Genomic DNA, 15,752 nt, shown 5'->3' with positions numbered 1-15,752 from the left:
GATGGGTTCACTGCAAGGTTCTACCTGACTTGCTGGCCTACAATTAAAAAATACCTTCTGAGAATGATCTGTAAATCTCAGACCTGCACCAAGATTGGAGGCAGTACCAACTCAGCCTTCCTTGCCTTGATTCCAAAAGACAAAGGCGCCACCGATTTCAACAGATTCAGGCCCATCTCTTTGTGTAATACAAGTTATAAGCTGATTACAAAAATAATAGCCAACCATATTAAGAAAATTCTGCCGGTCATCATCCCTAAAAACCAAGGAGGATTCATAAAAGGGAGAAAGATTCTTGACAATATTGTGCTGGTGCAAGAAGCAATTCATTCAAGTTGTCATCGAAAAGAGAAAGGCATGGTGATTAAGCTAGATTTGACAAATTCCTTTGATAGGGTGAGACATGATTTCCTATTTTCTATGATGGAGAAATTTGGCTTCTCAAAAGTTCTCATAACTTGGGTGAAAGCCTGCATTGCCTCCCCTTGGATAGCGCCTCTGGTTAATGGTCGTTCAATGAATTTTTCCAAGCCTCGAGGGGGCTAAGACAAGGTTGCCCTTTGTCCCCGCTTCTTTACACCATTCAAGCTTCGGTGCTCAGCTTCTAGCTAGACTACTGTCAACAGATCCAAACTCTGCCAGGCCTGAGAATGGCTTACAATGTTAAAGACATAAATCATGCCCAGTTTGTTGATGATACATTATTGCTTGGAGGAGCTAGCATAAATTCTACTAGAACCTTCAAGAAGGAGTTGGACATTTATAGGGAGGTTTCGGGCAGCAAGATTAACTATCTAAAAGGCACAATCTATGTCTGGGATTGCTCGATCAAATATTTGACAGACATAACAAGGCTATTAGAAATGGAAAGAACCCTGACCTGGGAGTCATTTAAGTATCTTGAGATTTCAATCTTCAAATCAAATCCTAAGGTAGCTCACTCGATGCACCTAATAGACAAGCTAAAACTCAGAATACAAGCTTAGGGAGCCTCATGGTTGAATAATGTTGGGAAGGTAATCCTTATGAAATATGTTCTCATAAGTCTCCCAGTTTATCAGAACTCCATTCTACTAGCCCCTAAAACCTTTATTAGTAAAGTGGATGGTCTCCTGAGAAGATTTCTATGGCAGGGAGGGAAAAATAATGAAAGAAGGCTCCATTTAGTTAATTGGGACACTATTAAGAAGCCATTCTTGGAAGGAGGTCTCCAAATGCGGGATCTGGCAGCCCAAAATCTTGCTCTGGGCTCCAAGCTCCTTTGGAACATTGTTTCTGGGAATCCTAGTTGGAGCAAGAGAGTTCTGTGGAAAAAATATTTTCATGGGCAGTATTTGAGGTGCTTGGACTAGCCTCCTAGAATTTCCAAAGGATCACCAGTTTTCAAACTCTGTCTCACAACTTTGAAACTTTTCAGTCATAAGCTTTATTGGATCCCAGGTAATGGGAAAAAAATAAAAATTTGGGAAGATTCGATAACCCTTGAATCAGATGGCAGAACTGGAAAATATCAGAGCTTGGCTTCAGGCCAGCAATCTGGAAACCCTTCGGGACATCTCCAATTGGACAAATGATGCAGAAATTCTATGGGATGGTTGGAATTTGGGGGAGGTCCCTCATTGGCTAGATGGTGAAGCCAATCTATTGTTGGATTTGCTCCAAGGAAAATCTCCCTTAAAAGCCTCTTCTAAGGATAAAAGAGGGTGGGGTTCTCTTTCAGGCTCTTACTCAGTAGCAGAAGGTTACAAAAGTATAATGGTTTTCCCTAGCGTCCCCCCAGAGCCAACTCAATGGAAATTTATTTGGAATTTTCCTGCTCTCCCCAAAATTGACTTCTTTTGCTGGACTCTGGCGCATAAAAGTATCCTCACTAGAGATAACCTGAGGAAGCGTGGAATGGAAGGTCCCTTCAGGTGCCCTCTTTATGCATCGGATGAAGAAACGGCTAACCACCTATTCTTATTGTGCCCCTTTTCTCAAGAAGTTTGGAAGGGTGTCTTGATGTTAGGACCTGACAAAATAGAGCTTCCAGGAAATATTCAGGACCTGCTAAGAAACTGGGCCAAGTTATCCCCGTTCTATCTCTCCAAAAAAAGCCTTCTCAAGACTGGTTGGATGTGGATCCCCAAATTCACATGCTGGAAACTATGGTTGGAGAGGAACAACAGAATATTTAGGGAGGAGAGTTGTAATACGGTCATAATTATCACTAAGATCAAAGCTCTGTTGGGGGAGGCCTTAGAAACCAAACCCACCATAAGAAATGGCATGATTCTGGACAACGAGGAAGATCAATGGTTAAAAGAGCTTGTTCCAAATCATCAGAATAGATCCATTCCTCCTACTAAAGCCCCTTCTCATTGGGAAATTCATCTGGAAGAACAAGAATTCATCAAATGGAGATCTGCTTTGGATGATCACTGCCTATTCTTCGATGGGGCCTCTAAAGGTAACCCAGGAAAGGCAGGTGGCGGGGGAGTTATCTTAAGCCCAGGTGGCTCAACTAAGCTGTGCTTTTCTTGGGGTCTGGGGCATGAAACAAACAACAGAGTAGAGGCTCTTTCTCTGTGGCAAGGTCTAAATCTGGCTATCAAGAGGAATCTCCTCTCCATCTCAGTCTTTGGAGACTCCAGACTAATTATACAGGCTATGAACTCTCAAAAGATCCCTTCTCAGGTGCAGTTAGCCCCCATCCTCAAAAAAATCAGACTACTGTTGCCCAAGTTCCACAAAATCTCCTTCTATCATGTTCTGAGGAAGTTAAACTCACAGGCGGACTTAGCAGCCAACCTAGGCTCTCTCAGGAGCAGGAGGTCTCTGTTAGTAAATGATGTTGAAATGGACTGTAGCATTCCTTAATTTTGGAGTTGTCTGGGCCTCTGTTCCTTTAATAATTTCACTGATTCGGATTCTCCAGACTTCATGACCGAACCATTTTGAGTTGGTTGTTGTTAGGAAATGCAGACTCATCCACAAGGGAAAATTCAGAATGCAATCGTGGCATTTTCGATCTTTGTTCGTCATTGGAACTCACTGTTGCGTCTGGGTAGGTGCTGGGGAGTTCACGAGGGCCTCTTCAAGGCCAATTTACCACTCTTGGCATTCTTGAACACTATATAACACTCCGCCAGACATTTCAAAAAGAAAACACAGTGATTCTTGGGATGATCTAGCACTTCGACATGTTGGATCTCCTCTCTGCAAGCTAGGAAGCAGAGCTACGTCATGAAAAGCAAAAGTAGCTAAATTTCAAGGCACCATTCTGAAACCAAATCAAGTTCTTTTTCAAGCCTCTATCTGCATTCACGGTGTAACTCATTCAGCAAACCATTCAAAAGAAAAATCTTCTTTCCCCGCTGACTGTAACAAGGAAATACAGGGTTTCAGTGTCAAAGTCCTCGGCAGCTAATTTGCCGAATTTTAAATAAAAACTAACCGTTTATGTCAAAAAAAAGAAAATGGAGAGTGGAGCGCTTAGGGTTTGACGTTGCTCTACAACTGGCAGACCTTCATAGACTGTGTCATTCCACCATTAACCTTCAGCCATAAGGCAACTACAGCACAATAAGGAACAGCTATCACGCAATGGAATCCCCTCAAGGGGAGGACATGATGCCTCCCCCTGCTGATGCGGAAAACGGCCTGCGACAGACTGAAAATGTCAGGATGGACCATCCAGAAGATACAGCAATAGAGAATCAAAATACGCCAATGAATAACAACACAAATGAAGAACCGCAAGTGACGTCAAACACCTGCAAGCTGGTAGCAGTTGATAGACCCAAAATCGAGCTCCCAAGTCAACGCATTAACACTCAAATCTAGTTTATGAGGGATCATGCTTTGATAGGAAAGTTCATAGGCCTTTGGCCAATGGAGAAAGCTTTGCACAGCTGGATCGCAGCCAAATGGAAGCCAAAAGGGCATATAAGACTGCAGTTAGTGCCTAAGGGCTTCTTTACTGCCATTTTCAATTGTCTAGAGGACCAAAACAGGGTATTGGATGGAGGACCATATTTCTTCAACGTAGCAGGGTTGTACCTAAGAGGATGGATCAAACACTTTAACCTGGACAAAGAAGATTTGAGCTAGGCCCTGGTGTTGTTGCGCCTTTATACTCTCCCTCTGGAGTATTGGGACGAAGACTCTTTGCAAGACATTGGGAATGGTTTAGGCGAATTCATCAAAGTGGCAGAGGAGACAAAGTTGAAGCGATACACCTCCTATGCGCAGATCTATGTATACATGCACCTTGGCAAAGCTCTCCCGAACGCGGTAAGCCTCTACCATGATGATTATGAATGGTTACAAACAATAGATTACGAGCACGTACCATTCCGATGTCGAAAATGCCACGCCCTAGGCCATTTATTCCGAGACTGTCCCTCCAATATGAAATCCATGACCACCCCTTCAATGGACATATCCAACCCGGATGGGTTCACAAAAGTTCCTAATCGCAAAAAGACCCATAAAAAGCCCTCTACCTCAGTGAAAAAACCTGTCACCAGCACCTCCTTGCCTTCAACAAGCAACAGCTTTGAAATCCTGCTCCAGCCAAAGGTTCATATTTTAGATAATCAGAAACAACCTGAAGCCATTCCTAAGATTTCCGCCCATTCTGCTCCATCAAGCTCAAAGAAAGCCCTCACTTCTAAGTAACTCGCGAACACCAAAACACCCTCTCCCAGTAACATGTAGAAAAGGACTGCTCAAGATATGGAGGTAAATAGCACTCAGATGCAGCTCACGATTGTAGATGATTCAGAGGCAGAGCAGGAAATAGTACAGCACATGGAAGAGGAACATCAGGGGACTTGGGTACCCCTCTAAGGTAGCAGCCCTAAGGGATCTTATCATTTTTGAGAAGTCAGGAATTATTATGTTACAAGAAACAAAACAAAACCACAAGAAAATGGATAAAGTCATTGAGCAGCAGAGATAGTATAGAGGAAGCATTAGTGAGGCAAGAGGAGCCTCAAGAGGAATAGTAACAATTTGGAATCAAGGTATATGGAAATGTATTTCGGAAATAATAAATCAACACTGGATCAAAAAAACTCTGGAAAATAAAGCAGATCAGCAAGCAATTATCATCTACAACATCTATGTGCCGAATCACTATAGAGATAAGGATAGTTGTTGGCATGATCTAAATGATAGTCTGGACGCAGAAGAGAACATTAACATTATTTTACAAGGTGACTTTAATTTAATCCTCCACGCCAATGAGAAAAGGGGAGGCAATTTTACGCCTGATCCATATAGAATACAATTGGAAAATATCATGCAGGAGCATGATCTTATGGATGTCCCTCCCAAAAACTGTAGATACACTTGGAACAAATGCAGGATGGGTGATGGTAACATCATGGAGTGGTTGGACAGAATTATCATCAATATTACACTTCTCTCTGCTTTCTCCGTCGGATATGCTAACATTCTAACGTGTTGTGCCTCCGACCACTTCCTAATAACTCTAATGATACAAATTCATAGGCCACTTGGGCCCATTCCATTCAGATACAGTTCTCTCTGGAATGATATACCAGTAGTTGCAGGAATTGTTTATAGCTCTTGGATCCAACACGTGGAAGGCTCTCCCGATTTCATTTGGGAAACAAAACTACGGAAAACAAAACAAGCCATCAAAGAATGGGCTAAAACAAAGTATCAAGAACCAGAGAAGGTAAAAAAAGAAATTAAGAAAAATCTGGAGAGTATCCAAAGAGAAATAGAGGATAATGGCCTTTCCCAAGAGAAAAAATAGCAGGAAAATGAACTCTACTTACAGCTATACCGAGTTAACAGAGAATAGGAAACAAAATGGAGGCTCAAGTCGAGACAATTATGGTTACAAGGGGATGACAAGAACTCAGTTTTTTTTCACAAGCAAATGATAGCCAGAAAGATAAGGAATAATGTTAGCTCCATCCTAGATGCAAAAGGTGATAGACAAAATACTCAGGAAGCCATTCAAAGATCTGCTACAGATCACTATTGGGACCTGCTAACTGAAACAAAGGAAGCAGAGGATTATACAGATTTATTGCAGCATCTCCCAACAGGGATAAGCAGGGAAATGAATAACATTTTAAGCAAGGAGATAGATGAGGAGGAAATCAAGAGATCAATCTGGACTCTTCAACCTGATAAAGCACCGGGACCGGATGGCTTTCCCATCTGCTTTTATCGAGCATTCTGGGGAATTATTAAAAAGGACTTGACAAAAATGCTCAATTGGATCCAACGAAAAGGAAAAATAGGAGGATATACCAATTCTACTCATCTAGCACTCATCCCCAAAGAAAACAGGTCATCTTCCTTTGCTCGTTTCAGGCCCATATCACTCTGTAACTCCTATAAAATCTTAACAAAAATCATTGCTACCCGCCTAAAGCCTTTGCTCCCTTCTCTCATTTCCAAAAATCAAGGGGGATTCTTAGCCAACAGACAAATAACTGATTCCATTTTACTTGTGCAAGAAGCCATCCATTCGAGTCAAACCAGAAATGAGAAAGGGTTTATCCTCAAGCTTGATCTGGCCAATGCATTTGACAGAGTGAGACACTCCTTCCTCTTGGCAGCTTTGAAGAAGATGGGATTTGATGACCACTTTCTCAACCTCATTCAAGCCTGCATTTCAGGGCCATGGATCTCCCCTCTTGTAAATGGCAGACCTGGAGAAGTTTTCCAATCCTCCATAGGCCTCCGACAAGGTTGCCCCCTCTCACCTTATCTCTTCATTCTAATGGCTGAATCCTTCAGCAGAGCGTTGGACTTCAGCCGGAGGGTTGGCTTAATCACAGGAATAAAATTTGGGGATGGGGTCAAGAACATAAATCATTCACAATTTGCCGATGACACCCTGCTGATTGGAGGGGCCTCCACCACAATAGCCAAGCACTTCAAATCTCTCCTTGACAAATACATGAGCTACTCTGGCGGAATGGTAAATAATTTGAAAAGCTGCATATATGGCTAGAACACAATAGTACAGGTGCTTCACAATATCACCATCATCTTTGGAGTCACATGCAAGTATGATTGGACTCACTTCTCTTACTTGGGCATGCCTGTAAGTGCTGGACCTTTGAGAGCAGAAGTCTGGGACACAGTAGTCGACAAAATGAAAAGAAAAGTGCAGCAGTGGGGATCTATTTGGCTCAACCCAGCTGGTCGCCTCACTCTTCTTAAGTCAGGTATATCTTCTCTCCCCCTATATCATTTTTCTCTTCTTCAAGCTTCGGCCTCCTTCCACAACAAAATGGAAATCGTCCTTCGCCAATTCCTATGGCAGGGGGGAATGATAAAAAGAAATTCAACTTGATTAATTGGAAGCAGGTGATCTAGCCCCAAGACCGAGGAGGTATTGGAATTAGATCTCCTAAATTTCTCAATTTAGCCTTTGGAGGCAAAATTGTCTGGAGACTCATTACTGGACTCCCAGCATGGTGGAAAAAAGTTCTGGAAATTAAATACCTCAATTTTCCTAGACAGCAACTTCTTGATCGAGATATTCCCAATAGAGAATCCTCCAAAATTTGGTGATTATGCAAGAGAGAAATTCCACTAATTGCTCAAAATACTTCAAAAATCCCCAAGGGAGGTGCAAGCATCAATATTGGAGTAGACAGAATCATGGGTCAGCAGCCAATAAACAGACATGGGGGAGTCCACCCTATCCTTTCCTTTTTTGAAAGAACAAGCATTCATTACCCGGACCAGATCTCCCAATGGGATCCTCACACCCTTCTTTGGTCATGTTGGGCCTTCCCAACCATACCCAATAGTCTTAACGCAAGTCTTTCTGTCCTTCAATCCCTTTTGCACAGTATAGCCCCTGTCAAAAAGAACGATCTTGATGTGTTTCGTTGGGACCCATCCAGATCCTCTTACACCATCCAAGCTGCTCACCATTATATTTGCAACATCAGCTACCCCATGCCAAGTTGGCACCACTGGAAGGTGGTTTGGAAATCCGAGGAAATTCCAAAAATCAAGTTTTTTTCTCTGGACCCTCCTCAAAGGGAAAACCCTCACGGCCAAAAATTTGCAAAAGAGGGGAATTAAATGCCCCTCTTGTTGTCCTAACTGCTTAGCTGCTGAAGAATCAATGCATCATCTCTTTATTGAATGCCCTTTTGCCATCAACTGCTGGAGGAACTTGTCTCATAACAATCAAATCCCATGGAACACCCAAAACACCATAGGAGAAATTCTTTACAAATGGAAAAAAAACTACCCCTGGCAGCACAGGAAAAATAACACAGTGAAGAGAGTCTGGGACATTCTTCCCCACAATATGCTATGGAATATTTGGCTGGCACGAAATCGGAAGGTTTTTAAGGATAAGGACTCGACTGTTAGAAGCCTTTGCACCAAGGCAAGGAGTCTTGCCCTTGAGATCATCTCAGTTAAGAATCCGAGAAGTATAAATGTCAGTGAACTCAGCATAGAAGAACGCATTTTCATTGGACACCTATTAGACCAAAACACCAGCAATCAAAAGGGCAACGCTGCTAGCAACAGAAACAACAATGTTTCCCCTAACTAGAAGATCAGGCTAAAAGAGGAAGAATTTGCAGGTTGGCTTAAAAACAGCAATAGGCATTATCTCTATTTCGATGGGGCCTCAAAGTCGAATCCTGGGGTAGCAGGGGCGGGAGGAGTTATTTTTAATGCTAATGGGGATAACATACTCTCATATGAGTGGGGTCTTGGCCACACTTCCAATAACAGAGCAGAAGCCCTGGCCCTTTACCAAGGTCTTATCCAACTTGGGAAGCTTGGTATAGACACAGTCACGATATTGGGAGACTCGGCGATAGTCGTCAGTGCAATGGTTCAGAACAGGGATCTGCCCAATGCTCTCCTTCAGCAGATTATCAGATGGTGCCAAATTTTAGGACACACCATGAAAGATGTGCGCTACTATCATGTTTTGCGATCGCGCAATAAAATTGCGGATAGTCAAGCCAACAAAGCTTGTGCCAGATCACTGGGCTGCCTTATCTGCAATGGCGTGGAATCATTTCAGCATATACCATAATGAAGAGACCTCCTGGATCCGAACAACATCTCAACTCATCCGATATACCTTTGGTTTCTGTTGTTCTATTTTCCCGAAGGAACAGCAGAAAAGGAACAACAAAAAAGGAATAGCGGAAAAAACAGAATAGCAGAAAAGGAACAACAAAAGAAACGGAACAGCAGAAAAGAAAAACGCAGCTCCAACAAGTTCGTCAAGCTATGTTATTATGTATTTTCTTCTAGCTTATACTACATGCTGCCTACATTATTTATTTTTCTGAGGTTTATACCCAACCACACCCTCCATCTAACATTCAAGACTTTGGGAGTGTCTTCTGGCTAGGCCGCTGCCAGGCTATGCCAGAAGACTAACCAAGTTTCCCTACTGGTCTTCCTCGTTAAGTTTTCCCGCAATTCTACTGTCCTTTTTGTTTTTCTATTTCATTATCAGTCAAGATAGCTTAATTCCTACCGGAGTCATTATCAAGATCCTTTATTTGGTTTGTCATCATACAAAATGTGAGTTTAATTTATTTCATAGAGCATTAATAACAATCATAAAAGGAGATTTAGTTTCTGCAAATTTATATAATAAATATCTACACTTAGAGTTTCCTTTCAGTTATCCTCATAGAACACTAATTTGATTTGTATCTGGTTATCGTTATACTTTTGAGCCATAGAATACTTATCTGAAGCCTTGCGAGTCTGCACAAACATTTTCTCCACCTTCTAGAAAGAAATGTGGTTTCCTCCCTACCACGAGATTAGTCACAGATGAAATCCCCCCCCCACCATGCTCTTCTCACAAGCATGATGTTCTAGGACAACCTAATGTCCTTGTCAACTCCCTCTCATCTTCCTTGTCACGTTTTCTAGGACTTGCGTATCCAACAAGAAATTTGGGATATGAATTCCATCAAGGTAGAAAATCAAGGGGTTTTCAAGTCATTTTTTTAGGGTTGCCACTAGCATAGTCTCACAATATGATCCACCCAATCCCTAAATTGGGGTCTAGTGCTATTTCAATTAATTATTAGATGATCCTGGTGGGCCATAATTCCAAGTTAAATTTTATGACTCTTCATAGGATATTATTGGAGATACTTGAGGAGACACCTCTTTGGCTAAAGGGTTAAGGATTTTGACTTCAATATCGAACCATCAACCATATCCTCAACATTTTTCCCATCAACCATATCCTCAACATATCAAACCAACAACCAAGAAGATAACTGAGGTGAAGCATGGGCATCCTCTATCGCCCACGTTGTTCAGGATATATATAAATCTATGAATGCCTCTACACTCCACCAATTGTGCATCAATAAAATTTTGGGTTGCCCCACTATCCACCAAGATGGATACACATTGTCCCTGCAATGTGCCTCTAATTCCAAAATTGCAAAATTGGGATTTTCCATGTCAAAATTTTAATTCGAGACTGACCATGCATTGGAAGGCAATTAACACATTATTAAGACATTAAAAATGAATAATTGACACAATACCAAATACAATACATGCATTGATTTTTATCTCACAAGGTATTTAGACGCTAATTGAGCAAGTTCACACGAAGAGAGAAAGGAAATATCATGATACATTGTTCAATTTGTAATCAAGAGCATTATCTTGGATAAGGAAGAAGTAACATTTAGTTTCTTTTTCATATACAAAGGAAAAATTACGAAGCAATGTAAAATGCCTTTCGTGAAGCAATGTTGTTGTAAAGGGTGGGGATTTTGGGTAGAGGGTTATAGGTTTTGGAGGTATTAAAATAAGTATTTGGTAAAACTAGGGGATATGTACTAAACTAGGCATGAAGTAGTATTAACTATTTAGTAATAGAAAGAAAAGGGTATTCTAAATCGTGAACACACTAATGGTTGTTTATCTCACCACTTGAAAGGATGTTATGAGTTCAATGAACCACATGAGGGAGAAGATTATATGCTAGTAGTACTTTTTTGCAACGTTCCAAATCAGATGTGAATGGAGAGGACTTTGCAAAGGTTTTTTTGCAAGGGTCAAGGGTTTCTAGGCTTTGATAGTTGATCAAAATGGTGGAATGAGGACGAGTTATCCAATGCAATGTGATTAGAGGAGGTGGATTCAGTTGTATGTTTGGATGTCATGAAGATGCTAAAGGTTGCAAGGTTCGTTCTGGCAGGTGGAAAGGACAATGGCAATTGTTCCTTGCCAAGGAAGAGTAGATTAGACTCCTCTTCTTTGGCAAGAGATATACTCAACAAGGGGTAACTAACAAATTCATTTGCGCATTTTGACATCATTGTCGATGACATTTATTGTGAATGGGTTTTCATGTTGGTTAGCTAGTGTTGGGGCATAATATGATGGAGACAATCAGGAAATCTACTTTCACTACAAAAAAGGGGCAAACAAGAAGTTAATTTTTTTTGCAAGGAAATTCTGAATACATTATCACATTAGTTTAGTGGTTGTCATTTATTAATATGATCATGGTGGGTCATACTTTCTAAGCTAAATGCTATGACTTTTCATAGGATATTTTTAGAGATACTAGAGGAGAGACCTCTTTGGCTCAAGGGTTCAGGAAGGATTTTGACTTCAATATCAAACCATCAACTATATCTTCAACACTTGTGCCATCATGGAGGAGGGGAGACATTTCTCTTCAAAATTCTTCCTCTACTTTGTAGATTTTTCGAAGTTGTTTGATGTTATCTTCAGGGAGGCATTGTTCCATGGATGAAATTTGCATTTCAAAGATTTTGTTTACTTTTATTATATGTCTACTAGTTTCTCTAGGAATTTTTTCTTCTTCCTTGTTCCCATTTAAAGTGGGCAAGTCTCTGCTTTAAAATGCGCTGATATTGTTTTGCAGTTACCCAAATCCACTTCCCTGTTGTGTTTGCTGAGGCAATTTTGACTTGGCCCAAATGATTTGTTTCCACAAAATATGAGATTTCCTTGCCATTTTTAACATTTACTATTGATTTGTTTTCCATTTTGGGATGAGGCCACTCACTAAATATCCTCAATGAAAATAACGCATGAACCTTGATGAAGCCCTAAAAGAACAATCCCTCGTTCATCCGTAAAAATCGTCGAATTTCGCTTTGAACAAAACAAAATATGCTCAATACTAAACTACCCACATAAATGGTATTGAGATTTAATAAAATTTACTCCAAGTCTAAGTTTTTGATTCCTTCTCGAGTCGGAAAAACCACTGGCGGTATCGAGTTGGTAAAAGAAAGTAGGATCTGTTATCCAAAATCCTAGCTTAGTGCCCTGAATCCCTAATGTGACTGATACTTTGATTAATTGAGCTAATGTATCGATCCTTTGTCTCATGGCTAGGTGTGACAACTCGATTTATTGATTTAGCTGATCTAATCTTAGGGTTAACTGTGGCAACCAAATTTGAATCCATGATCCATTTGTCGTTTGTAGAAAAACCACGAGTTCACTGAAACCATCAAAAGAACATGGACAATTCTTCATGTTCTTCCACTCCAACATAATTATATTATCAACATTATAAAACATATAAAATATGTATCAGTTTGTACCAGGCAAATATACTTGAAAGGATCACAACCTATAAGCTCGACCATGAAGTCTTACTCCAATAATGTTAAGATAATTAAACAAGTGACCTTTTAATAGAAAAGATTTTTTAACAATGGGAACTCAACTAACTAGGTTGACCCTTAAGACTATGTATTTTTACCATTCACTTTGAAATTTAAGAAAAAAAATTTTAAATTTATAAAATTACTAGCATTATAAATGAAATATTTATATCAAACTTATTTTTGCATTAAAATAAAACTTTTATTAACTTAAAATTTAAAAAAAAAATTGTATTACCAAACTCCTCCAACAACCAGAAAAACAAACAAAAAAAATATACCATAAATAATAGTACTCAAGGTGTAAAGAAGCAGTAAATGTAAAAGACACTCATACCGATGAGAACACACTTAACATAATATCAATGAATTTTATGGTTAAAGACTTACATAATTACATTAGCGTAAGTTTTAGCGTAGGTTCTAGATAGAGCCACATTCTGCCGAGGGGGTCTTATGCCTCCCATCCTACCCTACCTTTTCAGTTTCAAGAACAAATCTCTTTCTTCTGAAGCATTCCGCGCACTCCAATAGTGAGCAGACTTCGGAGGGATCGAATCCCATTACCACACTCCAATAGCGCGCAGACTTCAGAGGGATCGAATCCCATTACCTCAGTTCAAGGTAAGAATTCTTTGAATCAAAATTATCCTCCACTTCCTTGTCGGAGCTTGATTCTATAATGTTGCTGGAAGTTGTTCAAAGAAGAAATTTTAAAGAATTTATGCTTGTATTGTGAAAGTTTATTTCTTTTCATGATCGGCATGATTTTGTCCAGCTGATTGTGAATGTAATTAGGCTGACAGGCCTTCCTATGCATCAACTTCTTCGTCAACACTTTCATTCTCTTATTGAGATCTATCAAACCTCCCTGGATCATATATTCATGCACGTCTTTGTATTCAAAATGGCATCATATTACAAAATATAGAAATAACTAAAAATAGTTGCAGAAGATCTGTTGCACAGAAAGCCAGAGAAACCAGGCTTGCCAATGTCACTTTTGAATATGGTTGTAGCATCTGTGCGCGTCGAGGTCCTATAATCATGTCTTCGAGGTGGACAGGAAACAATGTATAAAGATGCATGGGGTTAGTTCTATATTTTCGGTTGTATGGAGGTTTAAACACTTGCTCATATAAATGTCAGACTCCACTGTACCAATTTAAACTTTTTTTTCGTCAGATTTCTCTGCATTTACCTCATGGTCCATCATATTCTTTCCCGTATGCGTGAGACAAAGTCTCGGTTGGCTTAGTTGGAATTTGGTAGGAAGCCGTTGTGCTCTCATCTGGTCTGCTATTTGTATGTATGAATTGGGCCGGAGCAGCAACAGATGCAATCTAAAAGGTCAATGCCATGGCTGGTTATGTGCAGCCAGGTTTCGTATTGTTCCTGCTTTACCTGATCACAAATGTCTTACTGGGAGCCGCGTTGTTAGGGCCTGAGAATGAAATCGCCATTGCTCTCCCCAGCGAGGGAAATACCAGAAGATTATCATTCTGCAATGAGAATAACAAGTATGTTTCTTGTCCAGTAAGCTGTTTCAGACCCATCCAATGTGTGGTGTTGATGGCATCACATATTGGTGTGGGTGTGCAGATGCTTAGTGCACCGGCGTAGAAGTGGCCGAGATCGGTTTCTGTGAAGTGGGCAATGGAGGAAGCAGCCTTTTGTCTGGGCAGGCTCTTTTACTGGTACATATAGTGTGGTTAATTTTGTTAGGGTTCATTGTCTTCATTGGAGTCCCTTGAATTAGTGACTATTAGGGTTAGGGTTATTTGGGTTTCTATGATGTCTGGATCGCTATTCTGTTGGGCTTAAGATTCTGCGGAAGTGCTGACATCAGAAAAGAAAAACATCCGGCCATTATTGGGTTGGTAGTTGCAGTGCTCTTGTGTTCTATGTATCTTTTTCTTTATAGGGAAGTTTGGACACTATTATGTCAATAAAAGGGTACTTTCTGATGTATTTTTTTTGCCAGCATTTTTCGTTGTTTTTGGGATGTATTTGTACCCACATCACCAGAGAGGTGAGCCATTGATTATTACATTTCAATAAAAAACCCTCTGAAGGGTTAACTAATTTTTTAAAATATGTTTGTTTGCATTTCAAACATTTGTTGTGGTTAATGAAGGAGGTTAATGAATGATCTCTCTTTTTTACCTGGTGACTTAGTATGACACTACATGGGCATGTTTTGCTAGTAGAGGACATAAGTATCTTCTTATTTGATATATTTAGAGCACCGAAGGAAGCACTTGTGATGCACATTAAATTCAGCTCATCCAAACTATTATTCTTCTCTAAACAGCTATCTTCTTCATTGCAGCATTCCTATCTCTGCCAAGAGGGAAATTTGGGTTGTTTTTCGACAAACGTGTAGACAATCCTTGTATTATATCTGCCATTAAATCTACACACTAAACAACTATCCTCTTCATTGCACCATTCCTAACTCCGCAAAAAGGGAAATTTGGGTTGTTTTTCTACAAACGTGTAGATAATCCTTGTATTTCTCTCCAATATCCGCCAATAAATTTACACACCAGAAAAGAAAATGGAAGCTATAAAATCCAAGGTGAGCTGTTCTTAGTGGGAGGTTAGCCAAACAACATAAGCAAGAGACATTCATCAATCCTTCTCTAGACAAGTATTTACATGTACAAAAAACAGAGCATCTCAGATTATATTCTTAATTAGTATTGAGTTTGGTTTCTTAGTTGATTTTAACATGAAAGGATATCATTTGTATTAAAAAATGGTTGTGGCCAAGCAAAAAAGTAAGATAACAAAACAAAAATAATGGTATGACAATTGTCTTTCAAAAAGACTCGAAATTTAAAAATCATCGTCTATTCTTACCTTTCTGGAGGTATAGCTGTAAAGCCAATAGGTACAATGTCTAGCATACTGAACTGGTAAAAAAACTACTTTGCAATAAATAATAAATACCTGAACTTAAATGAAATCATGTCTGCCAAGGGCTTCTTGCTTGATGGCTGCTGGAAGATTGAATTCGAGAGCTGTATTTCTGATCTCCATGTCACGAGAAGTTTGCTGAATAGTTGCCTCATCTTTCACTGTAATACAAAC

Source organism: Pinus tabuliformis, chromosome 3_1 (genome assembly GCF_031772625.1).
Source record: "Pinus tabuliformis cultivar Carrire ecotype Pingquan chromosome 3_1, CPIR1, whole genome shotgun sequence".
NCBI lineage: Eukaryota > Viridiplantae > Streptophyta > Pinopsida > Pinales > Pinaceae > Pinus > Pinus tabuliformis.
Note: the sequence above shows the minus strand (reverse complement) of the source record.